At 41.3% G+C, this 18,088-nt stretch overlaps 1 protein-coding gene across 7 annotated transcripts in view; it reads left to right on the top strand.

The window, feature by feature from the left end:
• The first annotated feature begins 3,540 nt into the window (after positions 1–3,540).
• PACSIN2 (protein kinase C and casein kinase substrate in neurons 2) overlaps positions 3,541–18,088 on the top strand; it is a 65,135-nt gene continuing 50,587 nt past the window's right edge. For 5 of the 7 annotated variants that reach the window (XM_037388660.1, XM_037388658.1, XM_037388659.1 and 2 more), the window contains exon 1: positions 4,452–4,599. The gene's annotated coding sequence lies outside the window, so the exon portion shown is untranslated. Of the gene's footprint in view, positions 3,696–4,451; positions 4,600–13,658; positions 13,765–18,088 lie in introns of those variants that run through there. The other 2 variants (XM_037388653.1, XM_037388655.1) reach the window with 2 other exon arrangements.

The following is an 18,088-nucleotide window of genomic DNA, read 5'->3' as shown; positions in this document are numbered from 1 at the left end:
GCTAACCTGTAGGGTTCTTTAACAAAAGCAAACAAAAACTTTACTCCTGTATTCCCTGCAGAAAATAAATTAGTGTAGTTGGGAAAAGCTGACTTAGCCATAATTATGTTAAAAATTCAATTTTTAAGAGGAAATGGGAACATGAATGAGTATCTTGGAAAAAACTGTTTTTACTGAATACTAGGAAGTTGTTTGTGCTAGACTATATTTTTTCCATTTTCTTTAAGTTGCCATCAAATCTTAGGCAAGCTTAAAGAAACTCTCCATACTTGAAGCAGTCTGTAGCCAGAACTTCCCGATTGTTACAATGACATAGAGATATCTTTACCATTGACAGTCTTCTGTGCTTTATTCTTAAATTTTGTACCTATTAAAAGCATATCATTCACATCTGAGATAATCATAGACAATTGTGAAATAGAAAACTTTGGACAGTACAAAATACTGATTTAAAACATCAATGTGAAAAACAATCAGATAATTAATACATCAGACAAGAACATGTCTTTTACGTGAAAAGTTCTTTCCCAGTGAAAGCTGAGCACTGAAACAGTGAAATTCATTGATTTGAGTTGAATTAAATCTAATATTCTGAAATTCTGTGTCATTGGTTGGCATATATAATCACTAATGGCATTACATTTGCAATCAAAATATGGTTTAGGACTTAAATTTAGATTGAAAGTGTAAATAAATAAATAAATAAAACACCTGGGCTTTCTTAGCTAGAGAGAGACATTCTGAAGAGAATGCTGAAATGTTATTGCAGAAGTCAAGAAACACCAATAAAATTTCCACTGAGTGAAGCTGAGACAGAATTTCTTTATAGAGAAAGTATTAGTGCTTAAAAGGACACATGGAATTTCTGAGGACAGCAGAAGACACAAGAAGCATATTTAAAAATAGATTGTTAAAAGTAAAAATAACCGTGGGATACTTATCTAAAATGAGAGAGGATTTTTTAATTTTTTTTCCCCAGATACTTCCTGTCCTGTTCTGTTCCTAAGTCTAATGCTCACCAGCGGGGCTGCATAGACTGTTAGCCTTTCTTCCAAGAAAAAAGACTGAGATGATCTTTCCCAGGATGTCACACTCAGAACATAACAGAAAATGTTCAGAGAACTGAGAATTTTAATACTTAGGAAAAAAAATCAAAATACTAAAATCAAAATGATTAAAATGTTTAAAGTATGATTCACTATATCGGTAAATTATTTATGGCATCATAATCGTGTCATCATGCTGGGAGCGTGCGTAACTGATGATAGATATAATTAAACCGGTAATCTCTTATAATTCACTGCAAGAAAAACTCAGTGTATGAATATGCATAAAGATAATTTACCTTCTATAAATTGAAAAAATAGTACTTTATTAACCACTGAGGTGTATTTCCCCAAGCAGTTTTTCAAGTACGTATATGTATGTATTCAGTGCATGTGGCCTCAAGCCTGTGTGTATTTACACATACATTAAACTGTGTTACTATAAGTAACAAAGTCAAATTACTGCACCAGCATGTGTATTAACCCCAATGCAGACAAATTCTGCCTTCATGTACAGAGGTAATTAACAGGAAGATAAATCATGTTGATCCAAAAAGTAGACTAAGACAAGACTAATAATGTTGCTTCAGAATTGTTTCAAACGGTACACTTGGAAAAGGGGGAAAAAAATTAGAAATAAATATGTATTTTTAAAATTGTAACAGCTGTTATTGTCTTACTGTCTTTCAAAGGTGTCTAAGCGTTTTTCATCTAAATGTAAAAAGCACATGAAACATCTTGCAACCAGAGGAGAATGTTCAGCAGCCTGAAAACACTATTTCCTGAAGTGGTGAGTTGAGAAACCTCCAGCTATTAAACTAAAATGTTCATATAAATTTCCTTTTGGTGAATTTCCTTTCTTCCAATTGATAGTCCTGCCTTTACCTTTTTATGTTTAAAACTGTAATTTCATAGCATTTATAAAGATGTTTCATGGCATTCATCAATATGTTAATGAAGATGTTTAAGTGAAAAGTTGGAAAACACAATTGTTACTTTTCAAGTTGTATTAAAATCTGAATCCAGTTGTTAGTACCAAAATGCTGTGTAAATTGCTCATTTCTGATCACTCTCCATCCCCTTGGAAGGGCAGAACCAGTTCAAGTTCCATACGAAGAGGACTCCCAGAACACCACCACTGCCTTTGTGCTATGACACAAGGGCTAAATTTACTGTACTTATATGTGTGTGTGTATATATATTAAAAAATTTATATAGTATAGTAAATATAGATATGTAAATATGGTAAAATTTATGTAAATATAGTAGTAAAAGGTATACAATGTATACACAAACACACTATAATTAATATATATAAAATATGCAAGCAGAACAGGGCCCAGCGAAGTCCGTGCATAGGAATAGCTTAAAGAATAAGGCACTATCTTCCTTATTATTAAAAGACCAATAGTTTTTGCAACCAGACTGTGGGCGTGACTGCACATCTCTTGCTTTGTTTACAGTCATTGCCCCCGTACTGGCCTAACACAAGAATGTGAGCCCTGATTTTCACAGGTGGTAGCATGTATGTGATTGGCACCATTTTTGTGCACAGTGAAGTGATTTTTGGGGCACAAGGACGTATCCAATCAACACTGTGTGGAATAGTTGGGCTTTTTTTTTTTTTTTTTTTTTTTTTTTTGTGTCAGCTCACCACCGGCTGTAGGTTGAACTTCTGTCCTCAACAAAAACGGAACTCCCGTTCATCACAGTATGAACTTCGTTCTACCAGGGAGTGCTGACTTACACTGAATTCCTGTTCTGTTTCTTCAATCTTTGAACAAGTTTGAGCATTATTTGACCATACAAAGAGAAGAATGACTGTTTTGATGTTGAGGTTGAAGAAAGTCTAAGTGTTCTGGCAGTGAGGATTTCCAGCACTGACAATGCTCTAGGCAAAACGGAAGTTTGATTCGTGTCCATACAGAAAGAGCTGTATTTACAATTATATATATCACTTGTAATCTCCTGCAAAGAGAGCTGGTTTGTGCAAAGCCTGATCTCCTACTTAATGAGACAGACTGTGTGGAAAACTAAAGCACATCTGTGGTCAGAAGTGAGAGAAGAAACAATACATTTCAACATTTCTCCTCTCAAACGTGAACTTTTAACTTTCAAGACAGGAGAGAGAAGAAAAGGAGATTAGGGAAGGGAGAAATCACATTCCATCTGAGGAAGCTTATCAACCTGACCAAATTTCCCAGTAATGTTAACTGCAATTAATTCAAATCAATTTTTTAAGGCCGTTTCTTCAGAAGGTAAAATTCACCCCAGTGCTACGGGCTTCCAGTCCTACAGAACTAATCTGAATTCCCAGCGAACTTAAAACTCCTTAAGTTAATGAGTCACGCACTTAGCGATGGAGCACAGGAAAACTTGGCGTCTCTCCCGATGATACGCAGGCTTGCATAAGAAACGTGGCCAAGAGGAAAGTTCTGCTCGGGATTGCTCTGCAGCCCGATCCAGCAATCCAGAGCTCCCGCTGCCCTCTAACCGGGCTGTCCGCCGGGACAACGCCGGAGGCCGGCGAGCAGCTGGGGAGGGAAATGCTGACATTGGTAGGGGACGAGGCAAAGGCTTGAAGGGACCAAGTAAGGTTACCGAGATGGCTGCTGCTGGGAACGTGAAACGATCCTACGCCTAAAACAAATAAGTCTGAAAGACCGGCGAGGGCTGGGGGGCCAGTTCTGCCCGAAACCGCTCCGGTACGGCGCACGGAGGTTTAACCACAGCAGCAGTGCGGCTGCAGAGGTGCCGCTGCCCTTGAGCCGCCCGTGTGCAGTGCCGCTGGCAGCCGAGCCCGCGGGCCCCGCGGCGCCCCCAGCCCCCAGCACGGCGCGGCTGCGGCCGGGGCGAGGCCGAACGGCGGCGGGACCCGCGGGGGCACCCGGCCCCTCGCTGCCGCCGGGCGCACAGAGCCCGTCTCGCTTTTCGGGGTCCCTCTGCCCCGCCAAAGCGCGCCGCGGGGAACAAAACCCTCTGCTCCGTCACGGCCCCCCGCCGTGGAAGCGGGACGTAGATGCGATGTTTTCATTCACGTCGCGCCCCGCCGCGTTCCTGTCAGCGGTTCCGACCCCGCACACGGCGGCTGCTCCCTGGGCAGGCCGGGCGGGGCAGCCGCGGGGGGGTAGTCGCTGGCCCCGCCGCGCCGCAGGGGCCGAAGCCCCCCGAACCGGGGCTCTGCCGCGGGCAGACGCGCGGCGCTAACGGCCTCCGACGGGCACCGCCGCCCCGCGCCCCCGCCACCCACCAGCTACCTTTGCCCCCGCCGCCCCTTCCAGCCTGGACTAGGAAGCTGCGTTAACTGGCAGAGGCGGAGAGCCAATGGGAGGCGGAGGGGCGGGAGCCTGGTCTTCGCCCTCTCCCAATCGGGAGGCGGCTGGGCGTCCGCCAATCGGAGGGGCGGGGGAGGCGGGAGGGCGGCAGTCGGTGCGGTGGCGAGCGGGGCGCTGGGCTCGGCTCGCGTTCCTCCGCGCTCTCTCGCCGTCTCATCAGTCCCCTCTCTCCTTCGCTGCCGGCGGGCACAGGAGACGGGCGCTCCCCGGCACTTCAGGTGAGGGCGGCCCTACCCCCAGGGAGAGGCTTGAGGTGGAGGCCGGGACTGAGATCCCCGTCGGAGCCTTTTCGGGTTGGGGGGGGGGGGGGGCGGCGCTGAACGGCGGGCGGCGGGGTCCCGCCGGCGGGCGCGGGGAGCGCGGCTGTTCCAGCCGTCGCGCCTGGGCCGGCGCTGCCCGTGCCCCGTGGCGGGGTCAGGCCGCGCGGGGCGGGGCGGGTGCCGTGCCGTGCGGGCCCCGTTGGGTGCCGGTGGGGCTCGGTGCCCCAGCGGTGAGGCGGCGGGCGGGCGGGCGTGACAGCGCCGAGGCGCGGCGGCGGCGCGGAGGGGCGGCGGGCGGAGGGCTGGGAGCGGGGGCCGGGGCGCGGGCCTGCCGTCCCCCGCTGTGCTGCGGTGCCGCCCGGCCCGGCGGGCGCGGGGAAGGTGAAGCTCTCCTTGCACGGCGCCCGGCGGGGAAGGGCAGGGCCGGGGCTGGCGGGGGATGACGACACTGGCTGCGGGAGGCTCGGTTCCTGTAGGAGGGGAGAGCTGGCTGCTCGGGGAAGTTTAGTGACCCGCTCGGGGGTGGTGACGGCTTTGGTTTTGGGCAGGGAGGGAAAGGGGGCGAGGAGGGAGACCTGAAGGCGAGCGTTTGCGGTTTTCCTCCCGGCTTTGAGATCTGGCCGGCCTGGGTGGCGGCAGGTAGCGATGCTGGTGCGGTGGGGAGGGGGTGTTACTGCCGGGGAGGGGGCGGTTTAGCCGGCTCGCAGCCTCCCGAGGACGGGCAGTGACCCAGCTCTGTCGGGCTTCTTGGTCCTGCCATTGCCGCCTTCTCTCCTGACTTTCCCTTTTTTGGCTCGCGGCAAGTCTGCTCACCTCCCAGGCTGGAGCGGCAGTGTGAGGGACAGAAGCCTCTTTATGTGCATCGAAGCTACCTGGCTGGAGGGGGACTGGGTATTTAGTGTCTGCCTGGCTCGCAGTACCCATCTTTCCCAGCTGCCTGGCAGTCTCTGGTTGGAGTGACTCAGTAGCTGGTAGACTCGGTTGTCTGAGCCTCCTCCATCCTTTTGCCCTGGCAGTAAAGGGAGCCAGAAAGGTGTGAGTGGCATGTGCTGGCATTTGTAAACCAAACGCTTGAAAACTAAATGTAATCTTACCGTTTAAATGTTCAGTTTTCTTGGTAGCCATTCTTGATCAAAACTGTAGGTTAGTTAAGACAATTTAAAACAAGTACACCACTGTTCACGTTTCCTGTACTTATTTCAGTAAGTTTGATCATTTTTATGCGACCCACACTGGGGTAAAAAACGAGCCTTCAGACGTGCTAGACACTTGTTTTCTTGCGTTGCACTCGACCACCTCACAACAGACTGCTTGAAAGCTTGCCATAAAGCTGTTTTCTCTTGCTGTAGGGGGGATTTTCGCCCTTCTGCTAATTTGGATTTAATTCCAGAGTTTGTTCAGCCCTTCTCTAAAGGCAAAACCTTTCCACAACTTTGGAAGGGTAAAAATATTAACAGTGCGTTATTATAATAGTCATAGTGAAGACTGCGTTATGTAAGCAGCTAAGTTTTCATTCTGATTTTAGTGCAACAGAAAGATCATTCTTGTATGGCTGTGATGAGACCAACAGAAAAATATTGGTTCATTGCTTTCTTGGGTTGGGTGGGGGGCAACAGGGGAAAGACTTGTATTTCTGCTTAAAGGTGAGAGGTGACTAAGTTAGCTAACTGTATTTCAGATGGGCAAAACTTCTTAATTGTGTTTTTTAACTAGTAAGGGTATTAGCACTGCAGGGTAGTACCTGCCTGAAATTATATTTTGTCAAACTTGCAGTTTGCCTTCAAAGATGGTAGAGTTATATTCTGCCAATTATGGCTGAATCAGATTAAACAGTACCGTGTATTAGTACACGGGGCATGTCTAACTAGCATGATGCAGCATCATTTTAGAGATCTCTGCTCATACTATACCACAGCTTAGGTATGGTAAGCAGGAGCAGAGTGCAGGGGCTACCTCATCCTCTGTAGTGCTAACCTTGGCGTGGCTGTTCAGTGTTCAAGTGCCCCAGACTCCCCTTGTGTACATAGTTTACAGTTCTAGAGTTGGTTTCTTTGGCTCAGGGTCTGAGTGTTGTGCAGTGCCATATTAGAATAAAAGTTAAAAATGGCCCTGGATGTTAAACTGCATACCACACATCAAGCAACAAGATCAGTGTTAAAAGGATGATACATAGCACAGTTGTAGTTAGCGATGAAATAGTTTATCAATGGTTGATGGGCAAAACTGTTTTGGAGTATTTTTTTTACTGATTTTTTTTTTTTCATTTTGAAGAGTGTACTGCAAGCAGATGCAGTAGTTTAATATTGAGGTGACAAATTAGATAGCATTTATGATTGCTGGACTTGCTGTTAGCTGTGTGCATCTTTGTGGATGGTCTTAAGTGTTCTTTAACTTTTTTTTTTAACTGTCACAGGTTTGTGAAAGTTTCTGTATTCCACAAGTCACCTCTGCAACAAAACCTTCATTTTACTTTGTAGTGTTTATTGTATGTTCCTAATTTTTTCTTATATTCCTTTAGTATTTGAAATACCATTATACTAATATGGCTTTCTGACTTTGCAGTGATACTCTGTGCAACATTTTGATCTATGAATGTTTGTAAGTAATACTTACAGAAAATACCTAGATGATACATTTTTCTAACGGGTGGATGTCTGCTTTTTATTGTTGTGTTGGGGCACTTGAATGTTGGTCTGAAAATCAGTTTGAAAAACAATTCTGAACCTGTTATTTTTACCAGGTGATGTGTTTGGGTGATTTAGTGTTAGGCATGAGAAATTTTGTTCTTGCATTCTGCTTATTTAGCTTATTGGGTACCTTTTCCTTCTGTAGAGCTGAGCTACTCATGTCCTTATGACAGGTCTGTGCTTCCCTGATTGTGGTTAAAATGAGCCTAAAGGTTACTGTGACTTGAACTGGTAGCCTGTAAATGCAGGACAAGAGACTTCTGATTTTGGCAGAGGATAAAATGCTTAGTGGTGCTGCTAGCTAAGAATTGCCTGTGCTTGTATGAATCTGTGGGAGTAATACAAATTAGCTAAAAGGTAGCTTTCTGCTTCTGAGACCATGCAGTTTTCTCTATGTGGGAGCAGCAGGTCCCAGAAAAAATTGCATCTTCTCATATGATAAGACAGGAGAACGGTAGATGCAGATTGAAGGTTTTTTAAAAATAAATTTGTTTAAACATGCATGTAAACTAATACATTGGAAGTAATGGTTTGTTGGTTCTTGGGGTCTCTGCTTTTTAAAAGAAATTCTAAGATTGAATGACTTCCTCATTGCCTGAGACCTAGAGTGGAGTCTCTAGTGCTTGAATTGAAGACTAGTCTGTGAGATGAAGAACTTTTTTTGTAACATAGGATTTAATTCAAATTATCTTAATCCATAAAACCTCAAGAAGTGACGTTGTTCCTTTCAAATAAACCTAGTTACCGATTTTTGGCTTGACTTAATGTGACGATGAATTGTTCTCAGGACATGAAAAAGAAGAAAGCAGGAAATAACAGTGATGTAACTGTATTGAGATAAACCAAGCTACTAAGTGGTCTGAGTCTGTGGTTGAATAGAATGGTGTACTTAATGTGAATGTTACCTGGCTGGTTGGCTCACTGGGGTTGAGAAGAATAACCTGTAGTTGGTAGGAAAAAGGCTGTTGTATCCTGGGGTTGGTTTACAGCCTACAGTCATGGTTGAATTTGTCATGAGACTTGAGTGTTGTTCCTTTATGTGCTATCCTGCAAGGTACCTTGCCTTGGGGGAAGGGAACAGTCAAAATTTCTCTAATGGTTTTGGTCTAGAGTCTACCTTGATACGTGCTCCTTGAAGTATGAGTGATTCTGCTTGGGCCACTGTGAACTGGTGTGCATTGGTAGAGTCCTGTGAATCTTGGTGGACAGGATGTGTCAATATTTGAGAAGGTACCCAGCCCTAATTAGCAAATAGGGATAGAGCTAGCATGGGTATTGCAACTCTGGACAGTAATGAGCTCTGAAGCAAAAAGAAAATGTCTCGAAGGCTTTGAGTGGTGTAGTTTGGTTCAACTTCTTAGAATATGCAAATATTTAAAAACTGTTCTGACTTACACAACACGTTGTAAATATTTTGACAGTGTTGCAAACATGTATTTTCCATTGTTTGTTTTTGGGCCAATGCATATTACTAACCCTTTTTGCTTGTGTTGTGTAGGACTCTGCTGTAAGCTAAGAATTAATTCCAAGGCATCTACAGACTAAAGATTCTAAACAAACTTCTTTGCCTTTTATCATGTACTTTAGACCAGTGGAATAACAAACCAGACTACAATACAACAGCGAAAATAGTGAGGATAAGAACAGTCTGTCAAATCTTATTATTAAATATTTTTTTCCGACAGTTTTACTGAAATGAAAAAGGGTGGATTTGATGTAATCTTTTGACATAAATTTACAGATACGACATAGTAGATGCCTGGAGAATGGGTGCCACACAGGTTTTAAGTGACTCTGTGAACCCAGAGGAGTTGACAAGTAGTGTTTTAAATATCTTCTCATGCCTGTTGTGATTTATGATGTATCACAGAATTGTGATGTACTTGCAACCTCTTAGCTTTTGATTATGAAGTAGTGGGTTGTTTACTAATATTAAAACTGAAAGACTGTTCTTGTAATCCTCATTGTGAAGTATCTTTTTGCAGAAGTGTGATATTCTTTCTGTCTTATTATTGTCTTTGTACATGAGTAGCACAAATAAGACTCATAAATCTGATTTTTATGTGTGATAGTAAGTTAATCTCCCCAACATATCAGGCTGATGCATTGCCAGCTGGTGGTTGTAACAACAAAAGGTGTGTATTGACTGAGCTCTGAGCGGCAGGGGGACATCAAATGGGGGTTGCAGTCAGTTCATCACACTGTTGTCTCTGCATTTGTCTGTGCCACTCCTTCCTCATCAGGGGGAAGATTCCTCACACCCTTCCCCTGCTCCAGTGTGGGCTCCCTCCCACAGGAGACAGTTCTCCATGAACTTTGCCAGTGTGAGTCCTTCCCACAGGCTTCAGTTCTTCATAAACTGCTGCAGCGTGGGCCCCTTCCATGGGATGCTGTCCTTCAGGAACAGGCTGCCCCAATGTGGGTCCCCCATGGAGTCACAAGTCCTGCCAGCAAACCTGCTCCAGCACAGGCCCCTCTTTCCATGGGTCCACAGGTCCTGTGAGGAGCCTGCTCCAGCGTGGGCTTCCCATGGGGTCACAGCCTCCTTCGGGCATCCACCTGCTCCGGTGTGGAGTTCTCCATGGGCTGCAGGTGGATAACTGCTCCACTGTTAGCCTCCATGGGCTACAGGGGAATCTTGGCTTCGGAGCCTGGACCACCTCCTCTCCCTCCTCCTGCACCGACCTGGGTGTCTGCAGGGCTGTTGCTCATGCATGTTCTCACTTCTCTGTCTCAACTGCTGTTGCACAGTAGTTTTCCCCCCCTTCTTAAATATGAGAGAGGCGCTGCTACTGTTGCTGACAGGCTCACCCTTGGCCAGTGGTGGGTCCATCTTGGAGCCACCTGACATTGGCTCCATTGGACATGGGGGAATCTTCTACCAGCTTCTCACAGAATCCACCCCTGTAGCGCTCCTCCTGGCTACCAAAACCTTGCCATGCAAACCAAATAAATACATGGCCTAACAGTGTATTATACCAGAAGTCATGCCTTTTGGTTTAATGCATGCAATGATTTGATGCAGGTGTTTTTTTAAGGTGTAATGAGATGTACCCTGCTCATGTTGTCTCCAGGATATGTAAACTTAATTGCAAATTTGGAATTTACTTCCTATTCTTTCTTACCTTTTTTTTTTTTTTGTAATTTTGGATACATCCTCAGGAGTGTGTTTTAGAGATAGCTTTAATGAATAGGCAGTTTTTAATCAGTGGATTGTGCACTGACATTCTATAGACATGTAAAGAGATGATCTTTCATGCAAACAGATTTTAACTGCTACTGCTCTTAAAATGTTAAATTAGTCTGATTATCCAATTGCTAATAGTACATAGTACAAATGCAAAAGAATGATTAATAGATTTTTAATACAGAAAGGAGCCATTTGTAATCATCTGGTCTTACCTGAAAGAGACAAACCATAGGATTTCTGTGAACGAATACCTGTTAGAATCTGATATAGCCACAAAGAAAACTTCCTGTTTAGAAAGAATGGATGTAGAGTCCACCACAACCCTGTTAGTTGCCTAGTTGGCTAATTAGTCCTGCTGTCTCTTAACACGCTACTCTCTCTGATATATCCTTATAGCTGCCTACCTCATAGTACTTTGTTTATATCCTGCAATTCATGGAGCACATTCAACTGAGTATTCCTCTCCATTTCAGTATTCTTCAAACTTAATATATTGGGCCATCTTCACGAGATAGGAATAATTAACTTTGGTTTGGTGCAGCCCAGTGTGAATTCCAAATTAGCGTCTTTAGCTTGTGCCTATTTTGGCAAACAATCCAAATAGGTTTATCAGCACTGGATTCTCTGTTATTTACTGTTTCCTCAGGCTTTTTCTTAAATTGGCTGTGCAGTAGTTCAGTCATGATTCCTGATCTTTTTTGAGGTCACTGATAATAATGGTAAATGGCTTAGTTGTAGCTTGGTGGACACATCCTGCTTTGTAATATTTCTTGACTCTGTATTTTGAGAGCTTGAAATAAATGTAATATCAGATTGAGCATGTATCATTCTGTTTCTTAATCCAAATACCTTGTCATAGCAAGTTGAATGCTGTGTTGAAACTTAGGTCTTCAGCGTAGTTGTTATCACTCAGGACAGTGACCTCATAAAAAGAGGATGCTGTTAAGAAGCTGGTTGCATTGATTTTTCTTTTTACCTATGTAATGATAATTATCAACTTTTTATGCCCAAGTGGAATCTTACTTGTTCCATTTTAATTGACTTTCTTTGGTAAACTAACCTTTTAAATGCTTTAACCCTTTTAAAATGCTTATGTGATAGCAGGTTTTCTCTAGCTTTCTGGAACTTGCCCATTATTCAGAACTTCTTAAAAGTTCATGACTTAGAACCTCCCAACTTGTATTTTTAAAATTCTTGAACAAAACCTAATTTGGACATGCTTGTTTGCACTCCTAAGCCCTTTTGACTTCTAGTTTGACGGCTAATAATCATCACTCAGGTATGATCTTTTGTCAGCATTCATAGATCTTCTGCCACTGTTAACTCCATCAAAGTGTATCATACCTTATGAATGATAGCACTGTTGCTAAGTTTGTTATTATAAGGACAATAAAGGAGCTTTAAATATATTTGAGGTCTACCACTATACCCGTTTCTGTGTTCTTTCTGCTGTCTTTCGTTATTCCTAGCTTTCTTTACATTTGTAACTATGAACTTCCCCTCTTTCCCACTTCACATACAGCTATTTCTGTAGCTAATGTGTTTTTTCTTCTAATGCAGCCCTGGGGACAGCTATTAAAAAAATCTGTGTGATTGATTCCCTGTGATTCTTGCATGATAAAGTAATATTATTTTATTGGATTGCCAAATCTTGAGTGTACTCAGTTGAAGCTGGAAATGGTCTGAGTCAACTCAGGACTGCCACACTTCTCTTACTTCTGTCATCCATTCTCTTTTGAGGTATGGCATACGTGGAGTTCCTTCGTGTTGAATGCAACATGCTCTTTGAGTTAGGACATTGTCACCTATAATGTGTGTTAAAGAATTGGGAAAGTGAAACATGGAATGTAAGTCAGTGGGCCCAAAGGTGCTCTTCACACAGCAGCTCATTGCAGAAGCAGCTGACTGTGCTGTGTTGTTCAGTGCTTTAGTGGTCTCTGCTAGACAGCAGTTGGTGCCCATGTGGTGCATGAGCTATTGGAAGATGTTCCAGAATGTCTGTGCAGTGTTAGTGTTCTTTAAAGTTGGTAATAATTCAAACGAGTAATGAATATTACGCAGAAGTGTCACCAGTCCTTTCGGGACTACTTAATCCTCTCTACCTACATTATAACTACTTACAAACTGTTCAATCGTGTGACGTGTACAGTGAGGTTTCAGTGATACTAAATGGGCTTGATTTATGTTCCCAAATGCAAAAAATCTAATCTCTTACTTGTGTGCTTACCACATACACGTAAACAATGAAATCATCTTTTTGCCTGTCTTTCAGGGTCTTAGACTTTCTGAAAAGTATCTTGTGTTGTATGTTTACTTGCTTACTCCCTTTGTGAGCATAACATCTTGTAACTCATTAAACTAGCTCAGAAGCTTGTTGCCACTTCTGCTCACAGTGATAAGGCAAATAACTTCAAAACCAGTGACAGCCTGTGCTGCTGCTGCAACAGGAAATCAGGTTCTTTCCCTGGTGCCCAGCTGTTTGTTCTTGCTACATGCTCTGTGTTGGCTCTGTTTATATGACTGTGACCAGAGTTGCTTCCCTGGTCCAGCAAGAAATTTTTTGTTTTTGGTAACTTTCAGCTGGGTAAAGCTTAGTATCTGGCTTCCGAAATAGAATCAAAGGCATAAGGATGGGTCAGGAGGAATGCCTGGGGATGTGAGTGAAAACTAGGTAAATCTGTGTCAGCAGAACAAATTCATACCATAATAAAGTGATCAGGCTAGGTATTGAGATGAGCAGGACAGTTAATAATTTCTATAAAGTTGAGCTGTAAGGTGAATGTTGAATGTAAACAAGTCTTTCTGTAAGTGCTTTTATAATCCCATGTATGCCAAAGATGGTCAGGATGTAATGAAGTATGGAAAACGGAGTGCATATAAATGCAACATCCTAGCAGCTGAAGCTGTGCAGTGTGAGCTGCTGAAATACACCTGAGAGAGATTTAATACATTGCCTAGAGGCTGTACACTTAAACTGTTACAATTAAGGGAATTGAAGATGAGCTTAAACTTAGGTTTCTTGATTTTTACCAATTTCAAATGCACGGCTGAACAGGTAATAAGTATCAAATTATCCTGAATTAATAAACTTAAAGATAAACTTGCTGTTTTTTCTTGATTTTTTGCTTAAAATATTTTAGTGTGGAAGGACCAGAAGACAGAATTGAAGTACTTCTCCAATTTGAACAAGTTCCAGGTAGAAAGGAGCCAAAAGTCTTTGCCTTTTGACTTCTAGAATACTCACTTGTAAGTCACGCTGATATAAATATTTCATTATATAAGAATATATGTATTTTTTAAAAAAGTGAATGCTAAATAATTTTTTGAAACTTCAAGCAGAAGATTTAATCTGTTAATACTTGATTGTTAAATCAGGTTTTGAAGAACTAGCTTTGAATTCCAGCTCAATACTTAATTTCCAAAATTGGTTCAATCTTGTGGCAAGAATAATTTTTTTTTTAAGAATGTTTTTTGTTTGTTTAAAACAAGGGAAAAATCTAGGTATACACAAAACCCCATGCCAACTCTCTTGTTTTCTATACTGGAAAAAGTGCTTCCCTGCCTTATTGTAAGCTATTTGGGTTTTGGGTGGGGGGTTTGTTTTTTTTTTTAGTTTTTTTTGTTCTTATTTTTGTGGGAGGAAAAAAAAAATTGAATAGAATTAGTTTGATCCTCCTGTTACTTTTGTTCTATGGGACTGCCCAGTCTGCTGTCTTGGTTATTCTCAGCAAGTGCTGTTCCACCTGATGTTTTCTTGAAGCAGGTGCACAGATCGGCTAGCAGAGAACATCTTTCCAAGCAAGCAAACAGCAGTATTGCAGAACACTTTGAGCTTTTGTTTAATTGTTCTCAGCACTGGGAAAGATGAAAGTTCATTCACTTGATATCATGAACGTCTTGTCTGTTCATTGAAGTAGGACTAAATCCGTTATTTCTGTTTCTGAACACAAATTTGAGATGAAGGGACAGTCCATAATTTCAAAGGATGTGTACGTGAACCTTAGAATTGATATGAAATGAGGTTTGAATTTGGTTAATAAATCCTTTGTCCAAAATAGCATATAAGCAGCTGCTTCTGCTTTGGCTTGTAGCATATCTGCATCAAAGAACAATATGTGGGTCTAGCCTGTATCTAATTACTATATTTTTAGCACTTGGTTTAGATCAGGCTATTACATAGTTTCTTGTAGAATGTAAATCCTGTGAGTTGGTTGAGCATCATGAATAAAATCTGTGCTGTGCAATTTTAATCGTTGTCAAGTCAGTAACAAGCAGTTCAGTAACTGATACATGCAAATAGATAAAACAAATATACATGAACTGTGGATTTATTTTAGGTTATGCAAGACAACCTATAGCTCCTTTGCTTTAGATTTTTATCGGTCTAATAAAATGTGATGTAGTCTCACTTTCTCCAAAAATCCAGTTAGCTGGGTTTTTTTAGTAGCCCTGTGGAAAAACTAAAACTGCAATTGAAGACCTTTAATATTTCTGCCCTCTTTCCTTCCTCCCCTTTCTTGCAGATACATAGGAGGCACCTTTGCTTCTATGCGTTATTAGGTATTGCAGATACACTTATGTACTTAAGGACAAACTGTTCTAAATTTAGCATGTAATGCCTATCAATGTATTGCTGAACAAAATCACTAGTTTTATGCTAATCGCGTTGAGTTTTTATGCTGTTTCCAAGAGATCTTACTGTATATCAGGGAAATATGTAAGAGTTGAACAAGTTTTGATGTTTTCAGGTACATCTAAAGGAGTGTTGGTTGTGCAGTTTTATGTATTTTTGCATTTGCAGTGTTTATGTACTTTCATACATATGGATAAAATACTACCCTTTTTGAATGAGTAATGCTGTCCTGGTATGATTGATGTCTAGTGAGATTATTTTTCTGCGTGGTGAATAACGTTAATAGTGAAAATAAAACTTGAAGTTTATAGAGTTTCTATGAGATTTTTAATTTTCAGGCTTCTGTAAAGTATTTGATTTGGCTAGCATATTCACTAGAATGCAGTTTATTAGGTAGGAAAAATACTGTGAAAAGTTGTGCAAATTGACTTTTTAAAGCTGAAGATTTTACAAACATGCTTCTCTAAAAATGTGTTTTGAATTTGTCAAGGAAAAATGTATCACATGAATCTTTCAATTTTTATTGCAGTGAACAGTTAAGAGAGCAAAGTTATAATCTCATTTCAGAAAAAAAGCCTTGATAAAGATCTTTTGAAACACTTCACAATGTAACAGCAATTGACTTAGGCAGCATTTAGCCTGCAAATGGGGAGAAGTCAGTAAAACTTAGAGCTGTTGTTAAATGGCTTTCACTGTTGTGATAGCTCTCCCAGTTTTTGTTTTGTTATTTTTGTGTTGGCTTGGTTGTGTGGTGGTTTTTTTGGGTTGTTTCTTTTTTTAGTATTAGACACTTATGTGGGGCTCCTGATGGTTTGGTATGTGTGTGAATAAGGTTGTGGTTGACTCATCCCCTCAAATACAAGTAGTAGTAAAGCTATAGCTGTTACTTACCAGTAGTCTAAAATTTCTAAACAGGGAGCACTACCTCATACCTGTTGCGGGTTAATTGTTGCCTGTCCTGTTCATTTATATAATAAATAAGAGGATGTGTGTTTTAAAATAATTACAGTCCTCCAGGAATCTCTGCGTTGTTCTTCAGAGCATGGGTCTGTCTTCCAGAATGAATTAAATCTGAGCTACTTTCTCTAGTTAGGCAGCTGTGTTGGCTCATGAGAATTATTGGAATGTACAAAGAATAGCATATTGCACCTAGGCATTTACATCAGAGCCAGCGGGCAAGTTTTAAATTTGGAGTACTGCGAAAAATCTCAGTCTGGCTATAGTATCTGCCCTAAAAGAGGAAGGAATGCAAGTCACATCTTCCCTGCGTTTTGCCATTGCCCATTTTCAAGTGCTTAACTGCTTTATGTAGCTGTGCATACTGAAAGGGATGCTGGAAATCTAACTACATAAGCTTAAAAAGACATTTTAAAATCATTTCCTATTGGCTAACTCTCTTTATGAATGTTTTCCTCTTTTAAGAAAAAAAATAAATCATTATCTTGCATGAAAGACAAGTACAAGTAGAGATTTGGCATACATATGTCAAATGCATAAAAAGAAAATGGAACACCCTAAAGTTTTGTCTAAAGCTAGCCTACTGAAACTTGCTTCAGTATTTAAGTGGGAAGTTACCTACTTAAAAACTTGTTGCTGGATTGCTTCTGATTTTGTTTAGGATTTTAAACTTGCTGTAGAATTACTGGTCATCTGTGCTAAGCTGAATGAATTCAGATGGTAACTTGCATCCAGATCCTGAAATTGTTAAATAAATTCTTGGAATATTACTGTTGAAAAACCCAAACTAGAGGACTGTAAAAGATGAGTTTAGAGATTTTCAGAATTTGGGTAAGCTTCCAGTGCCTTTAACTTACAGACAAAAGTGCTGGATTTGTACTCTCATATCTTTGACCTTGAGCCAGAAGTTTTTCACACAGCTAAAAGAAACCTTTCTATAGCATTGCATTATGATTAGTTTGTGTCAGTGACATTATTATGACTTTTTTCCCACCTTTCTCCCTATCCTACTTACTTTGGTGCTAGCTTCTCCTGAGTCTTACCTTACCCAGACACTAGAAAATGGACAGCAGTGTTGCATTTTGACTTAAGTCTGTCAATTGGAATCATGTGGAGTTAGTAAAACAAATTTCAATGTTAATTTTGCTAGGACTTAGTCAAAGCTGTGAGTCAGCACTAAACATGTTTGAATGGCCTTCTTTGATGCTGCAGTATTTTAGGTTGAAAAAGCTATCTTTAGAAACTTCTTTATTTGATGAGTGCTGTAGGGATATAGTTCATGTATTCTCATATAAGCAACCAGGGAGAACTTAGAAAAACCCTTAGGACTCTTCTGGTATCACATAACACTTCTTACATTGCAATTCTAAATTGTTCCAGTTACTTGTTATATATATATATGTTTCCAGGGTTTGTTATTCAGAGCCTCAGAGTGAAGGCCAACAGAAGATTTTTGTGTCAATTACTGTAGCTTCCTTTGCAAAAAGCTCTCTAAGCTGAACTATAGGTGGATACTATAGTCTAACAAATATTGACTAGACTTAGACTGGTTTATTGTCAGTTGAATTCTTCAGTTTGTATAAAAATAAACACACAAACATTTCTGAAAGAATAGTTGCCTTCCTTTCAAAGGAGTTTTAGATGCTGGTGGTAGAAATGTAAGACAAATATTTTGGATTTAGAATTTTATCTTTTTTGGGGAATGTAGTTGGGCATTACTGACTCTGCACATTCTTGTGATTTGTGTGAAGAATTGTAATGTTGGATTGCCTGTGCTCTCAAAGCAGCATTAAGCACAAGCTTGGATAATTGAATATTTAATAATTGTGTGAGGGTAATATGAGATGACAATGCAAATACTGAGGGAGGCAGTAATAAAGAGAACAAGCCTAGTGCCAGGGGATGTTACAATAAAAGTATATTCATATCATAAGAATTGGATTGTTATACTGGGATGTAACAAGCCCAGGACAAAGACTA

Source organism: Falco rusticolus, chromosome 5, assembly GCF_015220075.1.
Source record: "Falco rusticolus isolate bFalRus1 chromosome 5, bFalRus1.pri, whole genome shotgun sequence".
Taxonomy (NCBI): Eukaryota; Metazoa; Chordata; class Aves; order Falconiformes; family Falconidae; genus Falco; species Falco rusticolus.
Note: the sequence above shows the minus strand (reverse complement) of the source record. Positions and strands in the feature narration are given on the sequence as shown.